Source organism: Ostrea edulis, chromosome 8, assembly GCF_947568905.1.
Source record: "Ostrea edulis chromosome 8, xbOstEdul1.1, whole genome shotgun sequence".
NCBI classification, from domain to species: domain Eukaryota; kingdom Metazoa; phylum Mollusca; class Bivalvia; order Ostreida; family Ostreidae; genus Ostrea; species Ostrea edulis.
The window spans coordinates 1,487,308-1,497,216 of record NC_079171.1 but is presented as its reverse complement, the minus strand read 5'-3'; the positions used below and the strand labels follow the sequence as shown (position 1 = coordinate 1,497,216).

Below are 9,909 nucleotides of genomic sequence, written 5' to 3'. Positions count from 1 at the left end.
AATTTAGGAGCTTTAAGAAAATTCTGAATTATCAAAATCCTCATTTGAACTTCGATGCAAAAACTAATTAGATAGGCAGAAAGATCATACCCAAAAATGGTTTACACTGTAAGTGTAAACTAAAAACTCCAAGGTTGTCCAACAGAAAGCTATATACATTAAGATTTAAAGATAACAATGTAAAATATTTTTACTTCACCGTGTATCGTAAATCATAGAAAATATATGACGTCACAATCGGGAAGATTTCTTGTAAATCTGTACTTTTCTATTCTAGTGGTTCTGGAGAAGAAGATTTTCAAAGATTTTACCTATATATTTGTATGTAAAACTTTGATCCCCTATTATGGCCCCATCCTACCACCAGTAGCCATGATTCTATCAAACTTTAATCTGTACTATGTCATGAAGCTTTCATGTAAATTGCATGTAAATGACCCCGTGGTACTTGAGAAGAAGATTTTTAAGTGACCCCCATCCTATTTTTGCATTTATGTGATTATCTCCGATTTGAATTCGGCGAGACCCTTCATTTGACCAAAGTTGAAAGCCCTTCAACCAAGGATACTTTTGGCCAAGTTTGGTTATACAGTAATTGGTCCTGTGGTTCTGGAGAAGAAGTGGAAAATGTAAAACTTTCACAAACAGACGGACAAACAGACAATGGACTACAGGTGATCAGATTAATTGATTGAATATTGTTTAACGTTCCTCTCGAAAATATTTCACTCATATGGAGATGTCACCACTGCTGGTGAAGGGCTGCAAAATTTTAGGCCTATGCTCGGCGCTTATGGTCTTTGAGCAGGGAGGGATCTTTATTGTGTCACATTTGCTGTGACACGAGACCTCAGTTTTTGTGGTCTTATCCGAAGGGCCTCCCTATTTAGTCGCCTCTTACGACAAGCAAGTGGGTGCCAAGGACCTATTCTAACCTGGATCACCACGGGATTCAGGTGATCAGAAAAGCTCACTTGGCAATCAGAAAAGCTCACTTGAGCTTTGATCTCATGCGAGCTAAAACTGTTGTCAAGGGCAGTAACTCCTATCCTGGTATTTCTTTTACTGCATGCCTATTATACAAGGTTTCCCCAATATCCACAATTAATTTATACATATTTATTAATTAGCAGTTTGTTTTTTAAACTGTTGACATTTAAAATTTGTCATTTTCACAAGTTTTTATCTATTTTGATTATTCTGTATAACAAAAAAGTGTGATTTTCTTGTGTTAACATATATTTCTGTTTTAGTATATCTGACATCTTTAAAACGGTGGCAGCATGAACATTTTCTTTGGTTATTAAATAAATTTGAATACATGTATATTGAGTGGAAATATAAATACATTTTTTCCTACTTTCAACCATTAATATTAATAAGTCACATGAGGATCGACCCTCGTTAACATTTGTATTCTTTTGTTATTATTTTTAGCAGTCTGACCAAAAAGTCCATGGACCACATCTCTCATTTGATTCACCTTGGCCCTACCGCTGTTCAGGTGTTGGAATTTTTAAAAGATATTTTAATCAATGTTTATTCCGATGAAAATTTTTTGACCCCCCCTCCCTATCTATAGTATCTATATACTAAAGTATGAAAGCCCTAGCTTAAATAGTTCAAGAAATATTTCTAAAGATTTTTCCATCTACAGAGCTGCCAACATTATGAAATGGAAAATAATAAGGCAGGGATCAGGGGGCAGCTTGGGTTTCCTTCTGCTGGAGATCTTTTATGAATAAATATGTAACCTGAGCAATTTTAGGCATACTTAAAATCCAAATTTAATGAATTTAGACTGTATACTAATTGTTATGCATTTTACAAATGCAAAAGATTAAATGCATCTTTTATTGATTTTACTTCCTAAAACTTGACGTGTAAAAAATATTGTTACATTATTATATTATGTAATTTTACAGTTACTGTGTCAGTTATTCTGGCAAGTGTTTTAAAGTCATTTTCCCTGCCGTGAGAAATGTTGAAGTTTATCAAACAGATTGTACACTTATCATACAAACTCCCCCTTTCTGACTTTGAAACAAATAGATGTTTACAGAGTACTTGCATATTTTTCTTCGAATTTTTGGCTCTTCTTTGGGGGAGTATTGTTGTTATTTCCATCAACACATGTCTTACGTTTAGTAGCAGCTGCCATATTGTTTATTTCAAAGCATTAAAATTATTGAGATTCTGTATATATATATATATAGACTATGCAAACAAACGTAGTAATGACTATGGCTTGTTTATTATAAAAGTAACAAGAGGACCATGGGCCACATCGCTCACCTGAGTCACCTTGGCCCATATCTGAAGACTTTCCATATATATTTGCATGTAAAACCTTGGTCCCTATTATGGCCCAAACTACCCTTTGCAAACTTGAATCTACAGTATGTCAGAAAGCTTTCATGTAAATGTCAACTTCTTTGGCCCGATGGTTCTTTTAAAGCTTTTTTCTATATTTGTATGTAAAACTTTTACCCCCCACCCACCCACTTGTGGCCCCATCCTACCCCCCGGGGACCATGATTTGAACAAACTTGAATCTGCATTATGTCTGAAAGTTTTCTTGTAAATATCAGCTTTTCTGACTCAGTGGTTATTGAGAAAAAGATTTTAACTATATATTTATATGTAAAACTTTGATCCCCCTTATGGCCCCATCCTACCCCCGGAGCCCAAGATTTGAAGAAACTTGAATCTGCACTATGTCAGAAAGTTTTCATGTAAAAATCAGCTTTTTTAACTCAGTGGTTCTTGAGAAGAAGATTTTTTAAGTTTTTCCCTATATATTTGTGTGTAAAACTTTGATCCCCCCTTCGGACCCCATCTTATCCCCGGGGGCCATGATTTGAACAAACTTGAATCTGCACTATGTCAGAAAGTTTTCATGTAAAAATCAGCTTTTCTGGCTTAGTGGTTCTTGAGAAGATTTTTAAAGATTTTTCCTGTATATTTGTATGTAAAACTTTGATCCCCTATTGTGGCCCCATCCAACCCCAGGGGCCCATGAGTTGAACAAACTTGAATCTGCATTATGTCAGGAAGCTTTCATGTAAATCTCAGCTTTTCTGGCTTAGTGGTTCTTGAGAAGAAGATTTTTAAAGTTTTCCCCTATATATTTGTGTGTAAAACTTTGATCCCCCCCCTTGGGGCCGTATCCTATCCCCGGGGGCCATGATTTGAACAAACTTGAATCTGCACTATGTCAGAAAGTTTTCATGTAAAAATCAGCTTTTCTGACTCAGTGGTTCTTGGGAAGAAGATTTTTCCTATATATTTGTGTGTAAAACTTTGATCCCCTATTGTGGCCCCATCCAACCCCCGGGGCCCATGATTTGAACAAACTTGAATCTGCATTATGTCAGGAAGCTTTCATGTAAATCTCAGCTTTTCTGGCTTAGTGGTTCTTGAGAAGAAGATTTTTAAAGTTTTTCCCTATATATTTGTGTGCAAAACTTTGATCCCCCCTTGGGGCCCCATCCTATCCCCGGGGGCCATGATTTGAACAAACTTGAATCTACACTATGTCAGGAAGTTTTCATGTAAAAATCAGTATTTCTGACTCAGTGGTTCTTGAGAAGACGATTTTTAAAGTTTTTCCCTATATATTTGTGTGTAAAACTTTGATCCCCCCTTGGGGCCCCATCTTATCCCCGGGGGCCATGATTTGAACAAACTTGAATCTGCACTATGTCAGAAAGTTTTCATGTAAAATCAGCTTTTCTGGCTTAGTGGTTCTTGAGAAGATTTTTAAAGATTTTTCCTGTATATTTGTATGTAAAACTTTGATCCCCTATTGTGGCCCCATCCAACCCCAGGGGCCCATGAGTTGAACAAACTTGAATCTGCATTATGTCAGGAAGCTTTCATGTAAATCTCAGCTTTTCTGGCTTAGTGGTCTTGAGAAGAAGATTTTTAATGTTTTTCCCTATATATTTGTGTGTAAAACTTTGATCCCCCCCTTGGGGCCGCATCCTATCCCCGGGGGCCATGATTTGAACAAACTTGAATCTGCACTATGTCAGAAAGTTTTCATGTAAAAATCAGCTTTCCTGACTCAGTGGTTCTTGGGAAGAAGATTTTTCCTATATATTTGTATGTAAAACTTTGATCCCCTATTGTGGCCCCATCCAACTCCCGGGGCTCATGATTTGAACAAACTTGAATCTGCATTATGTCAGGAAGCTTTCATGTAAATCTCAGCTTTTCTAGCTTAGTGGTTTTTGAAAAGAAGATTTTTAAAGTTTTTCCCTATATATTTGTGTGTAAAACTTTGATCCCCCCTTGGGGCCCCATCTTATCCCCGGGGGCCATGATTTGAACAAACTTGAATCTGCAATATGTCAGGAAGCTTTCAGGTAAATTTCAGCTCTTCTGGCCAAGTGGTTCTTGAGAAGAAGATTTTTAAATGACCCCACCCTATTTTTACATTTTTGTGATTATCTCCCCTTTGAAAGGGACATGGCCCTTCATTTGAACAAACTTGAAAGTCCTTCACCCAAGGATGCTTTTGGCCAAGTTAGGTTGAAATTGGCCCAGTGGTTCTGGAGAAGAAGTCAAAAATGTGAAAAGTTTACAGACAGACAGACGGACGCCGGACAAAATGTGATCAGAATAGCTCACTTGAACCTTCGGTTCAGGTGAGCTAAAAACCAATGACAGACAGCTCTAAAACTTTCGAAATGTGAAATAGGCGAAAATCGGAAGATATATAGTGAAATCGCAAGACGCATTTTCGGTCCTAAAATCGTAAGCCTTATACCAAAATCGTGAGGGTTGGCAGCTCTGTATCTAACAGCATGTAAAACTTTGATGCCCTATTTTGGCCTCACCCTACCCCTGGAGCCTATGAATTGCACAAACTTGGACCTACTCCATGTAAAGAAGCTGTCATGTAAATTTCCACTTTTCTGGCCCTAGGGATTTTGAAAAGCTTTTTAAAGAGTGTCCCTTTTTCACTCGTACATAAAACACTTTGATCCCCAACAGACAATAAGTGATCAGAATAGCTCAGGTGAGCTAAAAACAAGTTCACTTACTCAATTATTTCTCAAAGTGAAAATGATGTAATCTACTGCATAATCCGTTTTTTCAAGGTAACAATGAGTTGCAGACAGACAGACAGACCAAAAACGGTTTCATTGACATCAAAATACACAGACACAATTCTGTGTAGATGTATGTGTATATAGGAACCATTACCTTTTTAACATCACCTTTCTTTCCTCAGTAATGCAGGACCTCATGGGAGTCCAGTGTGAACCTAAAAACATCAAGTGGTCACATTTATTTGAATATCACCATGGTGATCAATTCACTTTGATCTGAAACATTTTCTCAGAAAACAAAACCTTGACCAACCCCACTACTAATCATGTACTCCATTGAAATTCAAACTTCAACTTAACAAGAGGCCCATGAGCATTAACAGTAACCTGAGTATCATACATGTATATAGGAAAGTGTTGTCTGTTGATGAGTGATTCTTTTAAACACGAAGAACCGAATGAGCTTCTGATTTTGTAATCAATTATTGCATTTATCTGTTTGTATGTAATTTTTGTCACAAGTATGATTTTTTATTCTCTCCTTATTACAAAGTTGTCCACTAGATACAAAGTGGGAGGGACGGACAGAAGATAGATGTGTAGACAGACAGACACGGTGATTCTTACATCTAAACCTAATCTACAGGGGCTATTCTCTGAACTTAATTTGTTTGCTATATCACTGTTCGTTATCTTCACCTTTCATTTATGGAAGAAGTGAGAGTTGACATAAAATAACGTAAACAAGTTAACTAAAAATAAAAATATGATTCGGTATCATTAAAAATAACCTGTTTGAGTTATCAACAGTACCACACGGTATTTGATAAAGAGCAGGGGCAAAGAGAGGTAACTCATTGTGACAAGAAGATAACTCGCATGCGTTATTTTCTTCTAATAACGTGTTTGCATTATGGCCATGACTGTTTGTCAAATACTCTTGAGAAGTAAGAGTTACTGGATTTTCAGATATGAACTTAAAAATGAAGGCTCCTTGTCAAAACAGACGTCGACATGTTAAATAAACCCACTGCCACAGTCCTGAGCACTAAGTATAGGTCTATTTGTATGTAAAATTTTGATCCCCTATTGTGGCTCCATCTTACAACAGGGGGCCATGATTTGAACAAACTTAACTCTGCTCTATGTTAGGAAGCTGTTCATGTGAATATCAGCTTTTCTGGCTCAGTGGTTCTTGAGAAGAAGATTCTTAAAGAATGTCCCTATATATTTGTATGTAAAACTTTGATCCACCCTTGTAGCCCCATCCAACCCCCAGGGGCCATGATTTGAACAAACTTGAATCTGCACTATGTCAGAAAGCTTTCATGTAAATATCAGCTTTACTGGCTTAGTGGTTCTTGAGAGGATGATTTTTAAAGATTTTTCCTATATATTTGTGCATAAAACTTTGATCCCCTATTGTGGCCCCATCCGACCCCCGGGGGCCAAGATTTTAACAATTTAGAATCTGTACTATATCAGGAAGCTTTCATATAAATCTCAGCTTTTCTGGCACAGTGGTTCTTGAGAAGAAGATTTTAAAAAAAAATTCCTATATATTTGTATGTAAAACTTTGATCCCCTATTGTGGCCCCATCCGACCCCGGGGGGCCAGGATTTTAACAATTTAGAATCTGCACTATATCAGGAAGCTCTCATATAAATCTAAGCTTTTCTGGCTTAGCGGTTCTTGAGAAGAAGATTTTTAAAGATTTTTCCTATATATTTGTATGTAAATCTTTGATCCCCTATTGTGGCCCATCCAACCCCCGGGGGCCAGGATTTTAACAATTTAGAATCTGCACTATATCAGGAAGCTTTCATATAAATCTCAGCTTTTCTTGCACAGTGGTTCTTGAGAAGAAGATTTTTAAAGATTTTTCCTACATATTTGTATGTAAAACTTTGATCCCCGATTGTGGCCCCATCCGACCCCTGGGGGCCATGATTTTAACAATTTAGAATCTACACTACCTAATAAAGCTTATCTATAAATTTCATCTTTTCTAGCCCAGTGGTTCTTGAGAAGAAGATTTTTTAATGACCCTACCCTATTTTTACGTTTTCTTGATTATCTCCTCTTGGAAGGTGGCTTGGCCCTTTATTTTAACAATTTAGAATTCCATTTACCTAAGGATGCTTTGTGCCATCTTTGGTTGAAATTCGCCCAGTGGTTTTTGAGAAGAAGTTACAAATGTTCAAAGTTTACAGACGGACAGACAGACAGAGTGATTCCTATATACCCTCCAGAACTTCGTTCGGGGGGGTATAATAACCTTCACTGCCACAGTCCTGAGCACTAAGTATAGGTCTAGACACGTTAAATAACCCTCATTGCCACAGTCCTGAGCACTAAGTATAGGTCTAGACATCTTAAATAACCCTCACTGCCACAGTCCTGAGCACTAAGTATAGGTCTAGACATGTTAAATAACTCTCACTGCCACAGTCCTGAGAACTAAGTATAGGTCTAGACATGTTAAATAACCCTCACTGCCATAGTCCTGAGAACTAAGTATAGGTCTAGACATGTTAAATAACCCTCACTGCCACAGTCCTGAGAACTAAGTATAGGTCTAGACATGTTAAATAACTCTCACTGCCACAGTCCTGAGTACTAAGTATAGGTCTAGACATGTTAAATAACCCTCACTGCCACAGTCCTGAGCACTAAGTATAGGTCTAGACATGTTAAATAACCCTCACTGCCACAGTCCTGAGCACTAAGTATAGGTCTAGACATGTTAAAGAACCCTCACTGCCACAGTCTTGAGAACTAAGTATAGGTCTAAATTTGTGGTCCTTCATTTACAGCTGATGATGACTTAGTATGAATGAGAATTTCTTGAAGCGATCTAAAGCAAACAAACAAAACAAAATAGTACAATTATCTGACAAGTTTGATCCTTTAAATGAAATAATGCACAACAGGGGTGCAGGGGTCCTGAAATTTACAAGGTCTGCCCCCCTTGTCCCAAGAATGGTTCATACAAAATTCGAAATTTTTGAGAGATGACACACGACGATAGACGGAGAACAATAGCAATAGGTCACCCGAGTGACTCAGGTGACCTAAAATAGCCAATATTATCAAGTTGTGAATAGACATCGATATCCCCCTTTAAACACTCCATGTCATTCATATCCAGAGTTAAGGCCAATTCAACTTAATTGATAGATTATCATCCCCGCCCACCCCTCTAAAATTGGCCTGCCCCGATTTTTTTAATTTTGCGAAACTTGTGATTTCCTGAAAATTTTCATGTGCAACTCAGGTATTTACACTTCTTCTTTACATTTTCGGTATAGCAACGTGAAAAGCAACATGAAGAATATGGTTTCTTGCATTCTTACAGGCGTAAATCTTGAAGAAGTTTGGTGTCTTATTGTGTTTTGAATTAAGCTTAACCTGGAATTCGTCTGTGAAATAAGCATAGATTGATATCCATCTGGCATTAAATGAAGCACTTCTGTTGACAAAAACTCGTTTGTCATTAATATTTTTCTCAGAAAATAAAAATTAAAAAATTAAATCCTCCCACCCGCCCCATACTTTTTGGTGACCCTGGATGATAATCTACTAATTAAGTTGAATTGGCCTAAAAATACAGGTAAATTATCCATGTAATAAAGAAACTCTTATAATACCACTCTGCTTTTATCTTCCTTTTCTCTTTCACACAGCTGTCCTGAGGATTCTGTTAAAAGTAATCGAAGTTGTTAATAATTCTATGATTCTATTATAGATTGTACAATTATAACTTAAGAAAAATTTGAATTATTGTGAGTATACATACAATGTTTGAGTCAATGTGGAGCGCTATACAATGAAATTTCCCAATGCCAAGGGACATGACTCTACCAAAATATTTTTACTTGGCCAAAATACAAACTTGACCTGTGTAATTTGATATATTGATATCCTGACCATTAATTCAAAATGTCCACATACAACTGAGACAACCAAAGGCTGAAGAGTCTAACAAGAGAGGTAGTGACTGTTTGTTCACCAAACATCCACAATTTGAGGTAAATTGGGTAAGACCTTAAAACGGAGGTCATGGTAGGCGTTAGCACAATAAAGAACCCTCACTACTATGACCTTAAATTGATGAAGTTTCAATAAGAGAAAACCATTCTTGAATGAGACAGAAAATAATGTATGATCTTCAATATCTTATCTTATTTTCATTATTTCTAACTTATCTAACCTCTTTAAGAAGATAGGAAGTATTGAACAAATTTCCATTAACAGCCCCCCCCCCCCCCCCCCCCCCCCCAACATGTGGCAAGATTGGAAAAGATCACATAGAATTTCTGATATTGGCCTTGTGATAAGTAAAGAATTGAATTAGAAGTTGTGAATAGTTTACAGAAGACAGGTATGACAAACTTTAATCAAGAAAACTCGGATGTAAGCTCAGACCTAAGTACACTGATATCATGAAAACTCAGCTGTGAGTTTAAACATGTTAAACCTGTTCTGAGTTCATAATATTTTGATATCAATGTTACAACTGTTACCAGTGCCTGTTTTCTGTTCTTCTGTCTTTGTGATGCTGATATATCTAGCTATTATCACCTATGGAAACAAAAAATACACCGTTCATCATATACTAGCATGTGATACAGTTACTGTATTGAAACGTATTCAACAGAAAGTTACAATGCAAGAGCAGTCTTTGAAAAGTCCCAGGAGTCTGATGCCCGGGGCTTGGTAAATTTAGGAGCAGAAATGTGAAACTTGCATATTCACAAGTCCAGACAGAAATTTATTTTCATTAAACTTTTTTCTGTGATGTTCCTATTTTTGTCTGATACAATCAATTCAAACGAACGAAGGATA

The 9,909-nt window shown here is 36.9% G+C and overlaps 1 protein-coding gene across 1 annotated transcript in view; it reads right to left on the bottom strand.

The window, feature by feature from the left end:
* Nucleotides 1–9,909, bottom strand: part of LOC125682852 (uncharacterized) — a 265,876-nt gene that overhangs the window by 135,377 nt on the left and 120,590 nt on the right. Inside the window, exons 8-10 of the mRNA XM_056147887.1 lie at nucleotides 9,588–9,645; nucleotides 8,712–8,761; nucleotides 5,215–5,275 (exon numbers count right to left, since the gene is read on the bottom strand). The gene's annotated coding sequence lies outside the window, so the exon portion shown is untranslated. The remainder of the gene's footprint in view (nucleotides 1–5,214; nucleotides 5,276–8,711; nucleotides 8,762–9,587; nucleotides 9,646–9,909) is intronic.